The sequence below is a fragment of the Neophocaena asiaeorientalis genome, unplaced genomic scaffold (genome assembly GCF_003031525.2).
Source record: "Neophocaena asiaeorientalis asiaeorientalis breed wild unplaced genomic scaffold, Neophocaena_asiaeorientalis_V1.1 scaffold133, whole genome shotgun sequence".
Lineage (NCBI taxonomy): Eukaryota > Metazoa > Chordata > Mammalia > Artiodactyla > Phocoenidae > Neophocaena > Neophocaena asiaeorientalis.
Window position 1 is genome coordinate 2,990,712 of NW_020174429.1, and position 23,197 is coordinate 3,013,908.

The 23,197-nt window shown below is 44.5% G+C and overlaps 1 protein-coding gene across 1 annotated transcript in view; it reads left to right on the forward strand.

Moving 5' to 3' along the window:
- Nucleotides 1–5: 5 nt before the first annotated feature.
- Nucleotides 6–23,197, forward strand: part of MAPK4 (mitogen-activated protein kinase 4) — a 170,435-nt gene continuing 147,243 nt past the window's right edge. The window contains 1 exon segment of the mRNA XM_024756831.1: nucleotides 6–78. The gene's annotated coding sequence lies outside the window, so the exon portion shown is untranslated.

The following is a 23,197-nucleotide window of genomic DNA, read 5'->3' on the forward strand; positions in this document are numbered from 1 at the left end:
CCGAGCGCGCCGGCGCCGCGACCGCAGACAAAGGCGCCGCTCGCTCCCGGGCCGCCGCGCTCTCGGGCTCTGCTTTGGGTAAGTGGCTCCCCCTTTGCTTTCTTTCTTCTGCCGGCTGCCTGCTCCTCTCGGAGTTCCACGGGCTCCGGAGAAGCCGGAGAGAAAGGAAGAAATGATACTTAGCCTCTCTCTCTGCAGCCCCATTTCACCTTAAAAAAAAAAAAATCCGAAACAAAACCCCCAGCAAATTTCACACTAGCGAGTTTCCGAGCGGTGGGAGGTCTCCCGTGGGATCGACTCGGCCGCCCTCTGTGACCCCTTGCTCCGCCGACTGCGCGCGCCTGTGTAGACCCTGGATCGGCGATTTGGAGGGGAATGTTACCGCTGGGCTCCCCCGGGGCGGGAGGTATAGGGGAAGAGGCTACAGGGACCGGACGCCGCGAGGGGACCCCATCCCCAAGGACAGTTCGGCACGTTTTGGGGCGCCGAGGGGCTGTTCGTACTGCCAGTTCAGATTCGGATCTCGGTGATGGGGTCTGCCCCAGTCCTCTAGCATCCTCCCCTCCAGCCTCCTTCCCGTCTTCTTCAAGGGTTAATATAGCGCCCCCTACGCCCCACCCCACCGAGGCTCACACTCTGCCCCTTCGCGGCCCCAGGGAGGAGGCTCGGGGCGCCCGGGAGAGCGGGGAGGGAGGGAGCTCTGCCGCTTTTCCCGTTGGGTAACCTCAAACCCGAATCTGCGGGGAGAGCGGTAGGCTACGGGCGGAGAATCGGGTTTGACATCACAGCGCCGTCCCGGGCGGGCTCCCCCAGCCTCTTCCCCGGCTGCTCTCCATCAGAAAAGCAATCGGAAGCCCGGCTGGCTTTTTTGCTTTTGTTCTGTCCGTAACTCTCCGGAATCCGGGGAGAAGCCGGGGCGGGCGGATACTCCGGGAAGGGGACCCTGGCGGAAGCTCCAGGTGCAACCCCAAAGTGACAATTGGAGGCGGCAGCTGTTTCCCGCCCCCGGGGTGGGGAAGAGATTCCGATCGCTAATCAATGCTCGGGATCTGGCAGTGGGTCCGCTGCTTGCTAAAGAGCGGGGTGTCCGCCGCGGCCGCGCGCCGTCACGCGCCTCTCCAGCACTCTCGAAAACGCTACCTCGAGACGCGCATTTCCATTCATGGATCTGTGCCTGGGACTTGATTAATGTCACCTCTGCCCAGGTTCTCTAAGGAGCGAGTGTCTGCTTCTATTCAATTTAATAGCCATTTATAGGGGCCTACTATGTGCAAGGCAGCAACCCTACGATTATCTTCATTTAAAAGATATTTATGGAGCACTTACCATGTGCAAAACAGATGTGTTACAAACTTTTCAGTTTAGAGGATTTTTATTGAGTGCTTACAATGTTCAAGGTACCTGTGCTCTGACCTTATTTTAATAGATATTTACTGAGCATCTACTGAGTACAAGCTGGGTTTTTTTCCCCCGCTTTTTTTCTGAAGGTTTGCCCAGTGTATCTTTTGAGGGCAGGGATATGGAGCAAGGAAGCCAGAATATGTCTTCGAACCCTTCAGTTCCTTTAGTAACCTGCATTTTAACCTTTCCAGACAGCTTGCTGTGTGGTTTTAGGAAGAGCTGGTCTTCTACACTACAGCTTGAGGGTTTCTCACAGGGGAGCAGGGCAGAGTAATGAAAAGGCTACTCTGGGACCTCTTTCTAATTCAGTTTCCTCACATTGAAAAAAGAAAAGGGAAGCAGTTTCTTTGTGCAAAGCACCATGCTAGTTACTGCAGGCAATGAAAGGTTAATGAGGCAAAGCCTTGACACTCAAAGGGTGGAGAGTCTGTGGTAGGGCCAGAAAGACAGACAAAAGACAATCAATTAAACCAGGAGGGTGGGGGGTTGGGGGCATGAAGATAGGGCCAGCATGGACCTGGCAGCCGCTAGCTCCAAACTGGTGACTGGGTTGAGAGTGGCTTTAAAATCCCGTCATTGTGGTGTCTGGGGACCTACAGGCAAAATCAAATGGTCTGAGGGTCCTACCTACTAAGAGATTAGATGACTCTATTACTCTGATACTCCTGGGATCCTGAGACATGCTGGAATATCCAGATTGGCAAGAAAACCATGGGTCCTCAGCCTCTTGACAAATAGTCATTATATATAGGCTGTTATCAAGGAAATGCAGTCTAGTTGGTAGGATTGTAGTCTAGTATGAGTTCTTGAGATAAACCCGTAAACTGACTGCTTGGGCAGCATACATGAAAAGCCAGGAGCAAATTCCTCCCAGAATTTGATGTCGAAAACAAAATTCTGTCCTCATGGAATTGTGCCTTTCCTTTTATCAGATGGCGAGAACTTGCTCTAGTATGGTTATCTTTTTAACTTGGTGTCCAGAAATTCCTAGTAAGTGCTTTATCCTAGCTTCTTGGTACAATGATCTTTTTCTTCCCAATTTATTTCTGATCTCCCTTAAAATTTTTTTTCTTTTAAATACTGCACTGTGTTATTTTTTTGTTATGAACCTGAAAGCTCCCCTCAAATCTTTTCTGGAAGATACCTAGGAAATATGGTAAGCACTAGATGAATGACTTGGAGGCCCCGTACTTATAAGAAGAGGGAGGAAAAAAACGGCCAAAATCAGGAATGTACAGAGAAGACATAAAATGGCCTTGCAAGATGGAACAGGATTCAGATAGGAAAAGAAGATGAACAAAGATCTCCCTCCCAAATTGAGGGAAAGGTTGTAAGCGAAAGTGTGATGGAAAACAAACCATCTTTAGAGCACTTTAGGAATTTGATAGCTATTCATCTGGAAGAGTTTCCATTCATTCAACAAAGAAGCACTGCCTGCGCATTTAACTCTGTGTCCACGACTTTGCTAGGTGTCAGGTAGGGGCTTCACCCAGCACTGTCTGGGATTCACTGGGATTCCCACAGCTGGTGAGGACCCTTGTCTCCTGTTCCAGCGGCAGGGATAGCACTGCATCCCTACCATTCTTTGAAACATTCCTAGAGTTTTTCACCTGAGCTGAACTGTATTGTAATCTTCTTCAAGGCCAAGAATGTGACTTTGTTTTTTTTTCTCTGCATCCTTCCCTGCCTACAGGATCCGGCATAGTCTGTAAGAGTAGGTGACATTTATTCCAGAACGCTGGATTGCCCATTCCTTCCCCCTTTCCCTACCTCGTCAGGGCCTGGCCTCTATTCCTCTCCACCGCTTTCAGCTGCCCAAAGCCTTTCACTGTATGAAAATGAGGGGCAAAAACAATCTGTCATCAGTCACTTTCTCTTGAATATGAATGTAGGTCACTGTTCTCTCTTCCAGGGGTCCTTGCACTTTAAGCCTCATTATGGAAGGAAAAGCTTTGTCCACCATGAGAAGATTGCAGGCATAGACAAGTGGGTATTGGAGGTACCTGGGTAGGCGAAGCGCCTTTCCTGGTGCTCCTGAAATTATGCTACCACCTCCTCACGTAGGCCCTCTCGGCAAGGGTCTCTGCAGTCCCACAATCCATAAAAGTCTGGAGCCTTCATTGCTTCTTACCGTGGCATGGTGGTTGAGTTCAGAGAGCAGCTCTGCCTGAGCTCCCTGTCAACCTGGCCTTCACTTGTTCTGTTCTTTAGACGTTCATCATTTTCTAGACAGAATCCTTGCTTCCTTCCCTACACGTGCCATTATTTTAAGGCTGGGGTTCTCAACCTGGGCACTCTTGGTGTTGTGGGCTGGATAATTCTTTGTCGTGGGGGACTGACCTGTGCATTGCAGAATGTTTAACAGCAGCCCTGGCCTCTACCCACTAGATGCCAGTAGCACCCCACACCCCCTCCCCAAGTTGTGACAGTGAAAAGTGCCCCCAGTTATTGCCAGATGTCCCCTGGGGAGCAGAGTCACCCCTGATTGTGAACAGCTGTTCTGAGGGGTACTGGTTGCTCTGTATCGTGCTGCGTAAACATTCCCACTTTTCTGGGAGAGGGCTTCTCTAATGTAACTTGGTTGGCAAGACAGGTGACTTGCTAAGTGTGTACTATACATTGTGGAATTTCCATATGAATAATTTCATAAATCAGAGTAAATATCCTTTGTCAGGACACATATCCTAATTTGGTCATCACAATAAGTCAATCTTTGGAGGCAAAACAACAATCACCACCACAACCCTCCCCCGCCCCCCCCACCAAAACCCAAATCTCTCAAATTCATCCCCTAGCATGTGTTTGATTTATATACTAGGAATGCAGGTAGTAGGACCACCACTGGCAACCAGGATTACCCACAGGGTCATGCCCAGCCCACTGGGCAGCCGTGAGGGAGGGAAGTGGCAGGCGAGGATCCAGTTCTGAGGAGTCCTCTTTAAGAAAAAGACAAAATAACCAGGTGAAAGTGTGGTTGCTAGAGCCCCTCCCCAGCGTTGGGAGGGGTTCTGAGGTTTCGGTTTCATTTGCTTCAGGTGAAGCTGCCTCTGGACATTGTTTTGAGGAGTGACAGCACAGCTGTGGCTGCAGGATTGGGAAAGCGGAGGCTTTCTTCTACTCATGACTGGCAAGAGCTAAGAGAAGCTTCTCAGACTTGACTTCAGTAGAGCACAGGGATCGAAATAGAATTGTTAAATACAGGGTAGCCGGTACTTCTGTTACTATCTGCCTTCAGAAGTAGGACTTTCATAGCGTCAGCATCATCACCTTCTTTGCAGGACGGAACAAGGGGCATGGTTAGTTCAAGCTTAGCAGCAGGATCCTTGAGTTCTTCTAGTGGATGGAAGTAACTTAATGAACCTTGTAAGAGTGATGTTGGCCTAGTGCCCAAGTTATTGCTTCCCAAAGCGAGTGAAACTGTTTTTCAAGTCACTGTAATGGTATTGGAAAAGTTTACAGATTTCATTGATTCAAACTTCTATTTTGGAATACCCAAGCGTGGGGTGAGACTTTTCCTTTCATTGAAACAGGCCAGATAGGAAATACCTTTTGGCGGCAGGGTGGGCAACTAACTCAAGTACTCAAAAACTTAAAATAATAAAACAACCAAACAAAAGCCCTCTATATTTCAGACTTTTCATTCATTCACAGTCTTTTTCCTTAGTCTAAACGGACCTATTTTCAAGGAGGAAGAGAAGGTGCTATGATTAGTATCTAAATGTGCCTGCTGTGCGTGAAACTGATCTGCCAATATGCCATTGTCTAGATTTAACAAAAATAAAGACTCTCTATTGGAAAATTTGCTGTAGGAGGGATTCTTTAAAAAATTAGTAGTTTTCTATTTGTCTTTAAAGTGATTTGATTTTTATAAAACTTTTCAAGAGTAAAGATCAATTTGGAGATTTGGGATCAAATCTACACGTCATCACAGAGCTTAGACCTGCGAGGGATCTTGGGAATCAGTGACCAGCTCTCCTTGCCCCATTGTGTAAATGGGGGAACTGAGGCTGAGAGAAGTTAGGTGGTTTGCCAATGTCACACAGAGGTCAGTGCTGAGGCTGGGCTAGCAGTCCAGAGTTTGTCCTGTTCCCTTTGATACTCATGCCACCGGGGTATCTTTCCATCTTTCCAGGTGAATATTGGTGGAGGAAGAGCCAGGAGGAAAAAGAGTTTGATAACTTATCTCCTTTCCAGGTCATCTAATCCAGATAGAACTAATCATTGATTCAGACTGATTACATCTATGCCCAAGGTGTGTGTGCATACAGGCAGCACTGAGGGAAAACTGGGACAGTTGGATTAGTGGCATGAGATTATTTTATAAAACTTTCTATGTACAGCACGGTGACTATAGTTACCAGTACTGTATTATATTTGAAAGCTGCTAAGAGAGTAGATCTTAAAAGTTCTCATCACAAGAAGAAAATTGTAACTATGTGTGGCAATGACTTACTGTGGTGATCATTTTGCGCTATACATACAAATATAGAATCATTGTTTTACACCTGAAACTAATATAATGTAATATGTCAATTATAGCTCAATAAAAATTTTGAAAAAATTATTTTAACTTCCTTTAATGTTCTTTTATATTGTTTTTACAGTAAATAGTTAGAATGAAACATTTATTTCCCTATTTGGGAAAGTAATACAGATTCATTATGGAAAGTAGCAAGTTGAATGAAAATAATCATTCTACCTGTGATTGATTGATCTGATCATATTGTGCTATGTTTATTTTTAGTGTTTTTTTCTCAGCTCATTTTAAAACACAATTCGGATCATACTGTACATATAATTTTAATTTTTTATCTTGCTTTTTTCAGCTAATATTATAACAAACAATTTCCATGTTATTACAAACTCTTTGTAAACATAATTTTTAATGACTACATAATTCAGTACTGTGGAAGCCTGTTAACTTATCACAATATTTTGTTACTAGTGGACATTATTTGCTCCCAATTTCTGACTACTGTGTCATTGCAATGCGTAGTTTTGTGCCTATACTTTTCTACAATTCGGATTGTTTTCTCAGTGAACATTCCCAGATAGTGAAATTGCTCCACCAAGTGTGGAAAGCACCATGTTAATAAATTGCTTTCTAGAACTGGAAATGATTTCACCACATCATTGACAACATAGCGTCTTTTGTTTTTTTAATTATTTATTTAAGATGAAAAATATGTCATGGTTGTTTTCATTTTGGTTGCCAACATGGCTAAACGTTTCTCTGTAGGATTGTTACCCTGTTTGTATTTTTTGTTAATTATCTATTTACCCTCCCTCCCCCACATGGATATTTTATGAAGAGTCCCATCTAACCCTGCTGTTCCACACTTCCAATACTTCAAGGGCTGTGTTTCAGGCCGAGCTCTTTTTGTCTCAGTAATGGAGCTGCCTGGTCCATTCCTGAAGCAAGCTCGGGTGGACGGGGAGCTCCATCCCCTTGGTACCAGGCAGCATATAGCGAGTACTTATTCAGTGCTTCCCAGGCATTAATTCTCAATCCTTACCTTGTGAAGTGGGTACTGTTTTACTATATGAGGAGAGTGAAGCACAGAAAGGTAAAATAACCATAGCCACATATACTTTTAAAAGGGTTCTGATCACCAATTCCAGTGTATGTGGGGTTTTCCCCACATATCCGAGCAATTCTCTGTGACATCAGCTGGGTGTCCTACGATTCAACCCAATTCTGACACTATGTACCTGAGATAGCATCAGATCCCACAGGTTGAGGGCTCAGAACCACAAGGCTGCCCTCCAGTTCCAGTCGCAAGCTGGGTTGTCACCTGTGCTTCTGACCAACTGCCTATAAATCATGACTCCCTCCTTGGGTTCAGTTAATTTGCTGGAGTGGTCACAGACTCAGGAAAACCCATTTACTCACTAGATTGCTGGTTTATTACAAAGGATATTAAAGGATACAAATCAACAGCCAGATGAAGAGATACCCAGGGCGAGGACCCGAACAAAGGAGGTTCTGTACTCGTGGAGTTTGGGGCCCAGCACGGTGGCATGAGGAAGCATTCTTTTTCTCCAACCTGGAAGCTCTCTGAACCCCTCCTTTTGGATTTTTATGGAGGCTTCATTACAAACGCATGATTGATCAAATCATTGGCCATTGGCAATTGATTCAACCTCCAGCTCCTCGCCCCAACCTGGAAATCAGGGGATGGGACTGAAAGTTCCATCCCTCTTTCCATGGTTGGTTCCCCTGGCAACCAACCCCCATCCCTATGTACTTTCCAAAAGTCACTACATTAGTATAAATCCAGGTGTGGTGGAGTGGGGCTTGTTATGGATACCAAGACACCCATTTCACCTTTTTGGCTCTAGAGCAATTTCAGGAACTGAGGACAAGAGACCAAATATTATAACAAAAGATATTGCCATTGCACTTATCGCTTAGGAAATTCCAAGGGCTTTGGGAGCTGTGATATGAAGACCATATATATGAGAAATATATTTTGTTCATCTGAATGGCCAAATACATATTTCTTATAAATCACAATATTGCAACTTTTAACCACTGTCGTACTACCTCTGGATCTTTGCTAAAGTGACCTGCCTCAGTTGTGTAGTTGGTCTTCGAGGGAGCTGGGTTTAGGAAAATTAGCAACTTCCTCTGAACTCTGTTGCCTGTTACTGGGAGAACTTTGTGGTATAAGGTAATTTTGCTACCTTAAACTTATTCCTAACTTTTATATCTCTTAACCTCTCTTCTGTTTTTCCATCCTTTTTATATCTCCTAGCTACATCTGGTCGTTTTTCTGACCTATCTTCTAAGTCCCACCATGTCGCTTCAACTGTATCTAATCCGCAGTTAAATCCATCTGTTTCTTTCTTAATTTCAGTTACTGAATTTCAGTTCTAGAATTTTTAGCTCTTTTTCAAATCTTTAATGTTACTTTATATAGTCCTGGTTCCTTGTTCTGAAATTTTTAAGCCCAACTTCTATCTCCATAAGCATAGCAACTATAGTTGTCTTACATTCTGTGTCTGATAATTTTTCCATCTGGGATGTATCTGTTTCTTCTGTTTGTTGTTTGTCCAGATTCTCATGTTGGTTCATATTTATGTCATCATATGTCCTCGTGTGCCTTGTTGTCTTTGAATGTGTGTTAGATATTGTTTTGAAAAAATAATTGTATAAATGCCATGTCTCATCAATTAAGAAATACATTTTTTTCACATTTTGATCTCTGAAATTCAGATGTGGTTTACAACTGATCGAGACGTACATTTAGTTGGTAGCATTTTTCTCTTTTAATTGGCTCGTACCTAAAAAAAAATAGTGCATAATACAATTAGCAATATTGAAGGTTGATGAAATGAAATAATTTGAGGCTTTGAATGATGATAAACATGACAAGAGTTCTAGAGAGCCTTTTAAATAGCCTCTGTGGGCTCTTTGGGTACCAGCAATCCCAGATCAATTTGAGCACTTGAGATTTTCTAGGCCATCCAGATGACAGGAAGTCAGACTAGTTTATTTTTTGTTTTCTCTTACTAAAAAGTGGTGGCGCAGTGGTTGGGAGTCCGCCTGCCGATGCAGGGGACGCGGGTTCGTGCCCCGGTCCGGGAAGATCCCACATGCCGCGGAGCGGCTGGGCCCGTGAGCCATGGCCGCTGAGCCTGCGCGTCCGGAGCCTGTGCTCCGCAACGGGAGAGGCCACAGCGGTGAGAGGCCCGCATACCGCAAAAAAAAAAAAAAAAAAAAAGAGGGCCTAGCTCTTTGAGGTCCCAGCTACAGGTGTGAAGTGGCTTACCAGGCTTTAACCTTAGGGATGCCTTGGGTCCCTGACCCCATCAGGCTGTGCAACGTGCTGCGCAACTTCCCAACTTTCTCTTCCTGGTTGACAGATTCCCCCCAAACTGGGTAAGTGTGGCTCCTAAGACCTAGGGCCACATCTAGGGATCTTCTCCCAGATCTTAAGCCTGAATCCCCCTCTCTCCTAAGCTCTTTGGTGCTTTTAAGAAGAATTAAAAAAAATATTTCATCTGGGTTTCTTTGTTGTGTTTGCTTGGAAGGTTGGTTCTAATTATGCGGTTTATCACTGCCGGAAGGAGGCAGTAGTGAATCTGATCTCTCAGAGACTCACAGAAGAGCGCGAAATACCAGCTGCTCTTTGCCAGCTCATGACTAGAGAACTTTCTCCCCCCACTCCTCATATGTCATCCGGGTTGCAGCTGGAAAGTGGAAGTTGGGATGAATACATTTCTATAAACTGGACACAGCTAAATATAGATATCTTTCCCTATATAAAAGAGACTAATTCCTCAGGTTTTTCCTAATAAGGCGGGTGACGTAGCAGAGAGAGCAGTTGCAGGAGTGGTATCTGAAGCCCCATCAATCATCAGTCTCCATCTGGTCTCTTCCTTCTCATCTGTGCTGTCCTGCAGAAAGATGGGGATTTAGGACCAAGGGACCTGATGAGGGAGGAAGATGCTCTTTATTCCAGCAACCGTTGAGGAGTAAAAAAAAAGTAGACCATATTTTAGCTAGGTAAGATTTCTTCCATTCATGTGGGCCCCCGGCATTTCCATTTGGAGAGCTGGATTTCTCACCCATGGCCAAGGCTATTCCTTGTGGAGACTAAACTATTGTGTGGCCTTTCCAAGGGACTCTTCTTAAATCTTATTTTTCAAAAGAAGATTCCTTCCTGGCTTTTCAAAGACATATGCTTATCTACGTGTTCTCAAAATCAGCAGCCCAATGTATTTTCCTCCTACCTTGTTCCAACTCTCATAGATGTTTTCCCACCAGCTTTCATAAAGCCAGAGAAATTTACAATAAGAAAAATGTACGTGTTGAGTTTGAAAAGGTTGGGCAAAGGGGCACAGAATGGCGGGAAGCCCTCCCTCCCACCTTACCAGAGCCTCCACTGGATTTTTTTTTGGCCGGGGGAGGTCCTTATTTTTATTGGGGGCTCTTAGTTTTATTTTCTCCCTGGAAACCTAAGAGCTGTCCTCTCAGAAAATTGCTATCTGCCGAGGGAACTGCAGATCCACTGTCACCCTTCAGGAGTGTAGCCGCTGGGTAAAGTGAAGGAAGGTATGGTAGCAGGGATCTCTCTCTCTAGAAAGGGCTTGTTTGGGAGGGATATCCCCACCAACTTTTTGGAGACCACCTCATACCTTTTATGTATCCATGATGATTTATCCATCTTACTTTTATTTAATTTTACAATATTTCACACATAGGAAAGACTACATATAACTTAGTCCATCTATTGCTAGAAATGGAAATCCTCCAATTAGGTTTTAATAATTGTCCTTAAAGGAACGAATCTGTCATTTCACTCCCAGGTGATTCTAGATTGTGACTGATACCTTTGGAAGAAATGATTAATGACTTAATTTTGAAGAAGCAAATTTTCTATTCTCCCAGAAAATGTACCTTTCCATGATTATTTTTGGAGGCAGAATTACTAGAAAGCCCCACCAGCCGTAAGAATTTATGAACCATGATGTCTGAAAACTCTTCAGCCTGAAAGGAAGTAAATTAATTCCTCCAGTGTGATTCACTTTAGGTACAAAACAAATTCCTCAATTTATCCATAAGTTAGGCTCTTAAGCTGATTTTTCTAAAGAGGCATAATTATTTTGACATCAAGGCCGTTTTCTATATTTCTATCATCAAATTTTCCATTGATTTGAATTTGAGGTTTTTCCCAGCCATTGTGAGACCATTTTGTCTGCTAATAGGAGATCATATGCTGTGATTTCACTAACATGTGTGAGAACCACAGGGAGTTCAGACAAAGTTAGCTGAGCAATTTCTGTACTTGTCATAGAGACCAGGACATTGCGTTCAGGATGTGGTGGCAGTGGTACTTTTTACCAAACAGAACTTTTTAGAAGACTCGCAACAGTAAAGTATGATAGCTCTTTCAACAGAAATAAAAGGGAGAGAGAAATTCAGAAATCTGAAGTGATTTTATTTGTAGGAGGAGAATAAGGAAGATGATTGCAGTAAACCACTCAGAAGAGGTGAGAACTATATAACAATGGAGTAACCACAGTGACTCCTTGAGCTTTCCAGATCCGAGGAGAGAAAATGAAAAATGTCCTGATCAATTACTGTAAAAACCCACCCATCTGCTATGTAATAAAGCCAGTGAAATATGGGCCATCAAAATGACAGGGAGAACTTTAGGATATACAGAGTAAGGAAAGAGACTTTTTTTTTACATTGTGAGTGAGAATACGTCTGGTAAATAGTTCTGGGCATGTCGTGACCTAAATAACTGTCATTTTCCTATACTTTACCATTTTCTTGAGCTGAATGGAGACTAAAGACAAATAAAAGGCTTAGGTCCTTATTAATTTTGTTAGGTCTCTAGATGAAGGATGATAGGGAATATGAGTCCAATAGGAAAATGCTCTTAGTTTATGAAAATATTTTCGTTACAAACTTGATGTCTCATTTCTCAATTTTTGTGCATGCTTTCGTTCTTCAAGAGTTATTCAGTGAGTTTGTTAATCCTGTAAACCCCCTCTTTATGAGCAGTCTTTGAAAGTGAACCTGAAATACATTATGGAACAAGAGGAGGTAAGAAAAATCCTTTGGCTTCTCTCTTCAATTTATTCAGAAGCAGATCCCCAGAACCAAAGATTTATCTATAGATTTATCTATATTTAACAGCTGACTTTTTTTTTTTTTAACAGCTGACTTTTTATTTCACCAACAAACAACACAATGTTTTTGCTTTGCACTCCTGAATTGAGGGTTTGGCTTCCATAATGTTTAAATAACCTTCTTGTCTTCTGTTCCACCTTTCCTATTGGTAAGAAATAATAAGAACATTATTTAATTATCACCACTAGAAGCAACGACAGATTTCAGTAATCTAAAACTATATTGCCTTAAACTGAGATTATTTGAAATAAGATCTTTCCTCTCCAGTAATGGATACCTAGAAAAGGAGGTGTATAGCTGTAGGCACAGGGAGCAGATACAGGAACGTATACATATACAGTGTGATTATGGGGTATCCATAAGCTTTGTTTCTGGAAGGACACGTAAGACATTGTGAGTAGTGGTAAAGTAAGAAGTACCTGGTTATTGAGGCGAGGGAAAGGATTTTTTATTTTATACCTTTCCATACTATTTCACTTTTAAAGTAAGCAATATTTTTATTTAATAAGTAAATAAGGGGAAAAATTAAGTTCAGGACTAGAAGCCAAGTTCAGTGTTCCTTGAACCCTGATAGAATGAACTTTACTATTTATTTTGGACATTAAAAAAAATACTCCAAGCTGCCTCCTCGCTGGTTTCACGCTGTAGCATCTGTCATTCTGTCTTAAATCATGGTTAGACGTATAACTGTTTTCCTCATTAATTTTTATCACCATAGGCTGTCTCTCTTCTTTCTGTAGCCTTACTGTGTCTAGTCCATTATGGTGCATATATTAGTTCCTTAATCTTTGTTTTATGGAATTGGCTATTCAAGGTACTTTCTCCCAAATAATCATTTCTAGGAAAACAAAGTAATAAACGTAGCCATTTCCACAAGACTAATATCATCGTCCGCAAGAGAATTCAAACCACATAATGTCTGAGCTGGAAGAAAACCATCTTTGAGTGTATTTATTCTCTTGTTTTAGAAATGAGGAGCCTGAAGATCAAATCACTTGCTCAGGATCACACGGGGAATGAGAGGTGACTTGATACTCAGAGCCCGGATCTCTTCCAGCCCAGCCCTCCTCCTGCTGCAACAATCATTACAGACAGTCATTCTCTTTCTTGGTCATCAGGCGTTTAGATGAACGGTCAATGCTGGCAAAAGAGAGGTCACACTCAATTAAAATAGCAACTGTGAAGAGGTAACTTCAAAAAGAAGAGGAGGTGTTGAGCTGATTTTTTCCAAGTTTTAATGAACCATTTTGCAGATTTACCTCCTTTTAAAGCAAATTTGCTATATAAACGTCAGCATTTCCACAAAACGATTGACAGTAGGAATCTTTTAGATGACAAGTATCCTAACCATGAGCGTTCGATAGAGTCAAATCACCCTCACTTGTTGGGCACATCTAGGCGCAGAGTATCAAAGCTGTGAAATGAGGAATTAATTGTGTTTTCTATCTTACCTGTTGGCTTTTTAAAATTGGAGGCATGTCTGGCCTGGTGAATAAGCCACCTGTCAGCAAGGAGCGATGAGCCCTCCAATTCCTAAATTCACCCCTGGGCACCAGAGCACTCAAAAGCCATTCCCAGTTTTCAAACATGCTGAGAAGGGAGCTGGAAAGACTTTTTTTTGGTCTGACGCTACGCAAAGGAGAAACAGAAGGAGAAATTCCAAAGAGGGAGACAGTACCAAAAGTGTAAGGACTCGGGGAACCCTGAGCATCGGATTCACTAATGAGGAGGCAGAATGCCATTTTTCTGAAATATGTTCTCTTTGTGCCACTTCCTTTTGGATCCATACCATCCTAGAAGGCACTAGCTCCAGTAGGCATAGTTGTAAAAGACACATCTTTAAAAAATTTAATTCAGTTCAACAAATATTTAAGTTAGGTTCTGTAGGAGAGTTACAGTAAAAATAGCAGAAGCCCGGCCCAGTTCTTCTGGAGCTTGGAGTCTGTGCTGCGCTTTCCAAACTTGTCTGCATGTTGGAATCATCTAGGGACCTTCAAAACACACTGGTGTCTGTGTCCAGGCCACCATCCCTGAGCGAGCTTGTGATCCAGTTGGTTTGGGATGTGGCCTGAGGTTTGGAATAGTTTAAAAGATAATTCTAAAGTGCAGACAAATTTGGGAACCAATGATCTATGGAGTGGTTCTCAACCTTGACTGTATTAGAATCACCTAGACTGTATATGTATGTGTGCAAGTATGTGTATATATGTGCATATGTATATGCATGTATATGTATATATACATAAGTATGCATGTGTATATAAGCATAAATGTGTATACAAGTGCATGTGTGTATTATGCATGTATAACATACATATGCATATACATACATGCCCAGGCTCCAGCCTTAGAGACTCTGATTTACGTGGTTTGAGGTGAGGTAGTCCCTACTTCAATGCTATTTAAAACCATGGTTCCCTAAATTGGAGTTTTAAAAATGCTGGTGCCTGAGTCCCACTCCAGACATTCTGGTTTAATTGGTCTGGGGTCTGAACTAGGCATCAGAATCTTTTCGTAGCCCGCCGTGTGATTCTCATATGCGGCCAAGGTTGTGATCCACTGGGTTAGTGAGGAAGACCGGGCTACCTTGTGCATAGTAGGTTCTCCAGAAAAACGATTAACCATGAAATGAAAACTAGACAGAAGAACTTATAAGAAAAGTCAGTACTAAAGAATTGTACATTCCTGGTTCTTTGGGCGTTTCCCTAGGCTTGAATATGTTATGCAGTGTGATTTGGGGATGGAGGGGGTGTCAAAACCTAATTCAGCTCGCGACCATAGCTTTTGTTGTGGCTACCAGTGAAACTTTCAGCTGAAAGTGACAGCCAGCATCTTCCTAACTGCTCTATTCCATTATATCTGCTTGTGATGGGTGTGGCAGATCTGCCTGTCATACTTCTGATGTGTCTAACGTTGTGTTTGGAAGAAAAATAACCAGAAACTTGCTTCTGTGAGATCTCGGTGCTCCAGCCCTGCATTTAGCCTGATGTGAACTCTGTCCTGTCCAGCAAGCATCTGTGAGGGCCCGCCCCGTGCCTGGGGTTTGGGAGAGCTCCCTGGAACACAGAGCAAAGAGTTGCCTCGTTTCTTTTGTTCCCTAGGTGATTCTTGATTAGTCCAAGTGGTTCAAGGAGGGGAAGTATTTCCGCATCTGGCCCCAGTGAATGCAGCTGCTTTCCGCCTTGGAGAGGCTCCACCACCCTGGAAAGGGGAATACTGCCAGGCAGGGAGTTCACCACAGCTGCTTACTGGGCAAAATCTGAACTTCTCCTATTGGTCTTTGAAGACTCTAGGGCACTGGTTCTGAAACTTGAGTGGATCAGAATCCCCTGGAGTCATGTTAAACTACATACCTCTGGGGCAGACCCCAGATTTTCTGATTCAGTAGGACTGGGGTGGGACCCAAGAACTTTACATGTCTAATACCTTCTGGGCAGTACTAACCTGGCTGGTCTGGGGACTGTCACTTGAACACCACTGCTCTAGAAGGAAGGACACAGATGGCACCTGTGTTGTTTAGTAAAAGGATATTACTTGATTGCTGCAAATTTACGTGATGGTCACAAGATAAGAATTGAAACAACCTCCAACTATAAGATTGATAGATTAATTGATTGTTTAAATTATGAAACACCTGCTACGTGCTAGGTGTCGTGCAAGCTTTGTTGCTATAAGGAAGGGGAAGATGCGGCTACGCACTAAGCAGCTAGTCTGGGGGAGTAGGTGATGCATCACTAAAGGGACCCCTTTGTGCTCTGTAGAGGGAGTGCCCAGGCTTCCATGGGACATACATGGGCAGGAGGAGTGTGGCTCAGAGGTGGCTTCCAGGAGTAGGTGATTCTGGGGTGGGATCTCGGGGCATGACTAGGGGTTCGGCAGGTGAAGAAGGTGAGGCTGTGTTCCAGGGACAGCATGAGTGAAGATGAGTGAGCCTGGCACGGGGAGCCACACGTGGTTTAGGGTGACTGATGGGGAGAGAGCGCTTAGTCTGGATAGGCAGGCAGACGCTGGATCCCAGGGGCCTGTCCTCCACATGGAGGAGCCTGGGCTGATCCAAAACCCAGGGAGGTCATTGAAGGGTTTATTGATTGATTGATTGATTGATTGATTGATTGTACGCGGGCCTCTCACTGCTGTGGCCTCTCCCGTTGCGGAGCACAGGCTCCGGACGCGCAGGCTCAGTGGCCATGGCTCACGGGCCCAGCCGCTCCGCGGCATGTGGGATCTTCCCGGACCAGGGCACGAACCCGCGTCCCCTGCATCGGCAGGCGGACTCTCAACCACTGCGCCACCAGGGAAGCCCATTGAAGGGTTTTAAGTAGGTGAGTGACACGATCAGATTTGCCTGCAGTTTGGAAAACAGGCTGGAGGGAGCATGTACCTTCAAGAGGCACGGGAGACTATCATGGGAGTCCCCCTGGGAAGTGATGAGGCCACAGGGGACGTGACCTTTCCATCACATTGTCCTTGCATCACCCTCTGCCTCTGCTCAGTATTTCAAACCTTTCAAAGCCATTTCCAATGGGCGCATTAACTGGCTTCTTGAGCGTCTGCTGTGTGTGCTTTCGGAGTGGAACCACGCAATGAGTCTTGTGGCTCCCCGTAAAGATGCTGTGTTTCAAGGAAAATTAAGTTAAAGTGAACCTTGGAACAGGTGAGCCTCAAAAATGCAACCTCATGAGGGGCCTGTGTGGAAGGGATTGGGCGTTTCAAACCATTTAGCCTGGGTGAGGTCGGGGAGGGATGGTCTCTCTGCGTGCTGTGTGTCTTTTGTGGAGCTCTGAGTTTTTCCTTTTTGGTTCTAACTGGGAGCCACACTTCCCTCTCCTGCTCTTACCTTGAGCACAGATTACAAATCTGAGTAATAGTCCAGCCCCCTGCTGGCAGCCGCCTTCCCCACCTCCCCGCCCTTCCATTTGAGGGCTTACCCAGAGCAGTCTCCTAAATTCCTAGCACCCCAAGGTGGCTTGAGTGCTGGGCATTATGGAGAGAAAGGGATTTCCAAAACAGATAAGATCCCAATCCATGCCCACCGTGGTTGTGAACGAGTTGTGCGTGTAGAGAACCATGGAGAGGGCTGCAGTGAGCTAGCCCTTGGGTAGAGACAAGTGCAAAAGGGGTTGGGGAGAGGAAGTTCTCATCTGTCCCTGACCCATCTTAAAAAGAATCAACACGGATGGATTCCACTTGTGGTCCTTTGCACTTCATCTGGTAATGAAAATTCGATTTGTGGTTTCCTCTCGTAGGGCTCTGCATCACAGCATAATCGATCCATCTCCAACAAGTGGCTCGTGAGGAAATCTATTCCGACAGGTCTCATCAGGATCCAGAGAGCCTCCCGGGGATGCTGGAGGCTCCGTCTCTCCTGTCGTGCCCCTTCCTCCTGCAGGCTGTGGGGTTTCACCATCGGCTGAGTTAGGGGCTCCCTCAGAAGCCTTGAGTGGGCTGCTGCTGGGAGAGGCAGGGGTCACACTGAATAGACTGACGACCAGCATCAGTGAGCAGTCTGTGCTCTGAGGTAATGGCATCAAGATTTATAGGTCACAGACACCAAGGTGGATTTCCCGCTTCAAACCAACACAGCGGGTGTGAAGAGTCGATTGCAGAATGAGTTGCTGGCAGCCCAACTCAGATTGCAAGAGTAAGAGCAGACAGTAATGGGCATGGCCCTCTGTTGGTGTTTGCCCTCGTCTCTGGACGCTGTCCAGAGACACAACCTGAATGCCTCCGTGACGACTGTCCCAGGCATTTTGCTAGTGACATGTCTGACTGGGATTCTCTTGCTAGAGGGTTGCTAAAAAGGTTTGCCAAATGTCCAGGGGAACTTTCCTCCACCTTTGGCTAGTTAAGGCAGAGCTGCTTTTATCCTGATTCCATCTGCTGTTTGTCTCTGAATGAAGCTCGCCATGCAGTGGGTACCATCTTGGAAGTCTGTTCTTGGGTCATTTGAGGGGGCTCTGCCTTCTCTCTCTCTTTCTCTTTCATGTTGTTTCCTGCTGGCCCTGCTCAATGGACCAGAACTAGAATACAAATTGTTTTACTCTCTAATGACATCGATTGTGCTAGTCAGATGTCTAAGTAAACCTTCAAGGCAGGAAAGTAAACCGATTACCGAACTTCTTTTCTACCACCCTCTTGCTTTCCATTTTGCCTACCATCACACAATAGCTGTTGTGTAACTGGATGCTTGATCGAGGTGGCTGACTTCCCGTTGGCTCTGAGTCAATTCATTATCCAAACATGTCTGCCTTTATACTGCTCGTGGGGCCTTTAGCCTTATACTGGCCCAGTAGGAATGCTTGATGCATTTATTTATCCTTCACTCTGTTGACCAATAAGGGTCATAGTTTGCGTATTCATTCTGGGTCCTCTTGTTGTACCAAAATACACTAGTGCTTTTACTTAAAAAGTGAGGAAAAAAGATGTATTAATTATCTATTGCTGTGCAACAAATGGTTCCACAATTTGAAAGCCTAAAAGAGCAAACATTTATTATCTTACAGTTGCTATGGGTCAGGAATTTGGAAGCGGTGTGGCTGGGTGGTTCTAGTTTAGGATCTCTCGTGAGGTTGAAGTCAAGATGTTAGCTGGGGTTACAGACGTCTGAAGACTTACCTTGGGTGGGAGGGTCTTCTTCCAAGTTCACTCGTGGCTATTGGCTAGCAGCCTCAGTTCCTCCCTGGAGAGGTCCACACAACATCGTACCTGCCTACCCCAGAGCAAGTGATCCAAGAGAGAGCAGCCAGGAAGCTGCATTGCCTTTTATGACTTAGACTGAAATTGCATGGTGTCATTCCCATTTTCCTCCTGTTCATTAGAAGTAAGTCACTAGGTCCAGCCTACACTCAAGGGGAAGGGGAATTATGCTCTACCTTTTGAAAGGAGTGTCAGATAACTTTTGGACATGGTTTAAATCCGTCACATAAAGTATGGTTCCTGGGTCTGACCAGATGGATGAGCAGAGATGGCTGAGTCCATCCTCTGCTAAGAACTCACTTCTTCCTGTGGGTGACTTGGCGCCTGCTCTAGGGAACTCCATGAGCTGTTGAGGGTGGAAAATGGTTGGGATGCCCAGGTGTAGAATTTAGTTACTCTGATAACAGTTATTGACTAGGAGATATATCAGTACAGTCACTGCAGGCAAGTATACTTCTATATATTCTTGGGAATAGGAAACTCATTTTTCATTTTTTATTTAATCTACTTTTGGGATTGTGGCCGGGGTGGTGGTGGTGGCTCTGTTTATATGCCATTGCCACCTGGTGGTGAAACCCTCAAATTGCAGGTTTTTCTTGAGATAACGCATATATCTTTTTAAATATTTCAATTTGAAAAGATAAAGCTACGAAGTGACCGCTGGTAGAAAATTTGCATCATACCTTTCAAAGCTCATTTAACATACTCTAGCTCATTTGGTTACTACCAGAAGTCTGTAAAGTAAAAAGAACAGATGTTATAATTTATCTCCATGTTACAGATGGGAATCAGGCAGAAGAGACTGAATGCCTTGCCCAGAGTATGGACTAAGTCAAAAGTGAGAGCTGGAACTTAGGCCTCCAAGTCTACACCAGCAGAGCTTTCCTGGCATCCCATTAGCTGTAGCCCCTACATGAAGGTGGTAGATGCTTCCAAAGAGTGTTTATCAAGTGAAGTAGGAAGTAGAGCACATAAAAGACATTTAACTTCCCAAGACTGCTGCTGAATACAAGACTTCAGCTATTTGCTGCACAGAAGGGTTTGAAATTCTCTGTCTACATGGCTGATGATGTCATTTGTGTCAGTATTTCTGAATGTTCATTTCTGTGGTAGAATGAAGAGACACTGCTGTTTCTGTCATTTACTGCTGTATAACAAGCCACCCCAAAACTTGGTGTCTTAACACAGCAGTGACTTACTGTTTCTCATAATTGTGTAATTTGGGCAGCGCTCGGCTTCTGCTTCTGCTCCATGTGGCATCATATGGGATCACTCGTTTGGCTGCTCTCAGCTGCTGACTGAGTTGGGCTGGGCCGGAAGGTCCAAGAAGGCTTCCCTCACATGTCTCACACCTCGTGTTCCTCTGTGTGATCGCTGTATCTGGCTTGGGCTTCCTCACAGCATGGTGGTCTGAAGGCAGCCAGACTTCTTATGTAGAGGCTGGCTTCTGAGGGAGTAAGCAGAAGTTACCAGTTCTCTTAAGATCCAGGCTCCAGAGTCCCAGAATGAGCATCATTTCTACCACTTCCTGTTGGTCAGAGCCGCTCCCAAGGCCAACCCAGACTCACAGGGAGGAGGAACAGACTCCACTTCTTGGTGTGCAGGGCGACATGTACAAACAATTATGGGAGGAGATGTTGGTGGCTAAATTAGGAATTTATCTATTACAGTAACATTCATGTGTCCACTTGCTGAGAGAAACTCAGATATTTTTACGACTATGTACCATCCATAGGTACGAAGAAAACTGTTAAATCCACCACGTATGCACAAGGCATTTGTGAAAATCCAGGAACAGCAAGTTCAGCCCAATGCGAAGATAAGGTGGAGGAAGAGCCCTGGCGCCTGGGTCCTCTCTCTGCCTTTTGGCAGACAAGGCCCCCATTTTCTGGGACTGCCCGTAGCTCCAGGAATTATGGCCTTGGTCTTAAAGATTACTTTATGCATCTAACCCAAACTCAATTCAGACAGATATTTATGAATAGAGGAAAAAACTTGGAAATATGGCCTAAAAGCCTGTTAGGTGGTAGAAAATATGAACTCTAAATGTCATGATAATGGTATGTCTAAAGCCTTTTGTTTGGATTTGAATTATGGTTCAAATCCAAATAATGTGCTCAACTACGTACTGCTCCAATCTTTTATGTCTGGAAAATGGTCCTCTCTTTTATGGCCCTCCATCCGCCCACCCAAGCACATCCTTACTTCCTGAGCAAGCTTTTGTTAGGTCTTAATTGCATTGAGAGAACAGGGTACAGAAGTTCAAATTGTAATTAACAGAATTCACAGCTGGAGCTTCTATTGTTCCATGTGGCTGTTCTCTCACCTGCAAATTGTCACTGCCAATATATTTGTAAAGCTCTTAATTTTTTTTGAAGAGCTTTCAGTTGCATTATTACATTTTATTTTCATGGTAATGCCATAAGATATCACTGAGTAAGACTGCTCCCCTGGAGAAAGAAGGAAATATATACAAGTCCAGGGATGTTAGGAATATGGTCAAGGAGTGGCAAAGCCAGACTTATGTCCTCTTTTTCAGTGTTTTTTCCTCTGTTCCACACATCCAGCTTATAATATGCCTACCCTAATGCCCAGAGCACGGTGACCAGTCATGATGAAGGAGCAATTCTTAGACTAAAACATCTGTTAGGGGCTTAATGATAGCCTTGGTCGTGAAGTTAAGCTGCAAAGATATGCATCTTTAACTTGAATTTCAGTTAGTCGTGTGGAAACCTGCTTTTTGCAGTCAGTGGAGGGACCCGCAGGAAACATGTTTTTACCAAGCGCTGATGGAGGCTTTCTCTTTGGAGGGGGATTTGCGCTCATTCCCTTGTGGACCTGAGCATCCTGTAGGAGAGGGATCAGGGCAGCACTTGCATCAGCTGCTGGAGCACTTCCACTTTGCCGCTCGGTTCAGAGCTGCCCAGGAGGTGGACAGTTTAGGGCCCCATCAGCAGGTCCCGTGGTGCCATCAGCCAGCTCAGAGCACTGCACACAAATTAAGGAGGAAACTTTCTTTTAAAAAATACGTATATATTTATTTATTTTTGGCTGTGTTGGGTCTTCGTTTCTGTGCAAGGGCTTTCTCTAGTTGCGGCGAGCGGGGGCCACTCTTCATCGCGGTGCGCGGGCCTCTCACTGTCGCGGCCTCTCTTGTTGTGGAGCACAAGCTCCAGACGCGCAGTCTCAGTAGTTGTGGCGCACAGGCCTAGTTGCTCCGCGGCACGTGGGATCCTCCCAGACCAGGGCTCGAACCCGTGTCCCCTGCATTGGCAGGCAGATTCTCAACCACTGCGCCACCAGGGAAGCCCCAAGGAGGAAATTTTCTTGATAGCAATGAATGGGCTTTCCTGCTGTGCTAAAATTAGAGCTGAAAGCTAAACACAGATATATCATTGGAGTGCAATAATACTGTTATGCCATATGGGAAAATTCTAGTGCGGATTAGTGATACTGTTGTCCTTGGAGTTCTTCAAAACTTTGTTATGAGCTTTGCAGAGATGGGGTAACAGTGCATTCTGGTTTGCCGGGGACAGTCTCAGTACAGTTTCTCGTCCTTGCGTAATTGTTATGTAGTATGTTTCCTCTTACTCTCAGAAGTGTTCAGGTTTGGGTGATAAGTTATATGGTCCCCCCAAGCATAGAGCCCAGCTCTGAGTAGGCGCTCAGAGAAGGTTAGTCCCTTTCCTTGACAAGCCAATAACATCTGCAGGGTAGTAACCACACAGTGTGTATTTTGTGCTTTTAATGAACTTATTCTTGACACTAGAGGTTGAAATCAGGGCTTTTCCCTTGATTGAGCTCTTCTTTGTAGAAGTGAAAATGCTGATTCGAATTCCTATTGGTACAATAATTGGCCTGACCTCTGCTGGCTTTGGATTTGGTCGAGCCCATAGGAAAAGCCGTCTCTGGTTCTTCATGGATGAATCGGTAAAACCCTCATAATAATCTTGTCCACTGTATATATAACTTGGTAAATTATTTCTCATGCATGACTGTATCTCACAGCAACCCTATTCAGTGGAACTAGAGATACAGAGGGGATCCCACACCTAATTAATAATACCACCAAAACTGGAACCGAGGCTCTTCCCACCTTTTGATCCTACATCCTTCCCTTAATCCCGCCCCTTGCAGATGTTCCCAACAGCGATGTCTGGCCATAGCCATGTTGGCTTAAGATGTCGCTTTTAACACCCAGTAGAACTTAGGACCCAGTGAAGTGGGTGAAGATGTAGCGTGCTGACCTAGGTGACAGTGCAGAATTTGGTTACTCTGGAACATGCATTGTTGTTGCTAGTTCATTCATCTAGTGTGGCCAAGGGGCACCCTCATTCAACAAGCCTTCTATTTGTTTAGTGCTTTTATGGCTCACAAGGCATTTGTTTCTGCACTGTCTGTTTCCAGCATCTGTTTGATGCATCAGAAACATAAGGCACTGGTTAGAGGTCT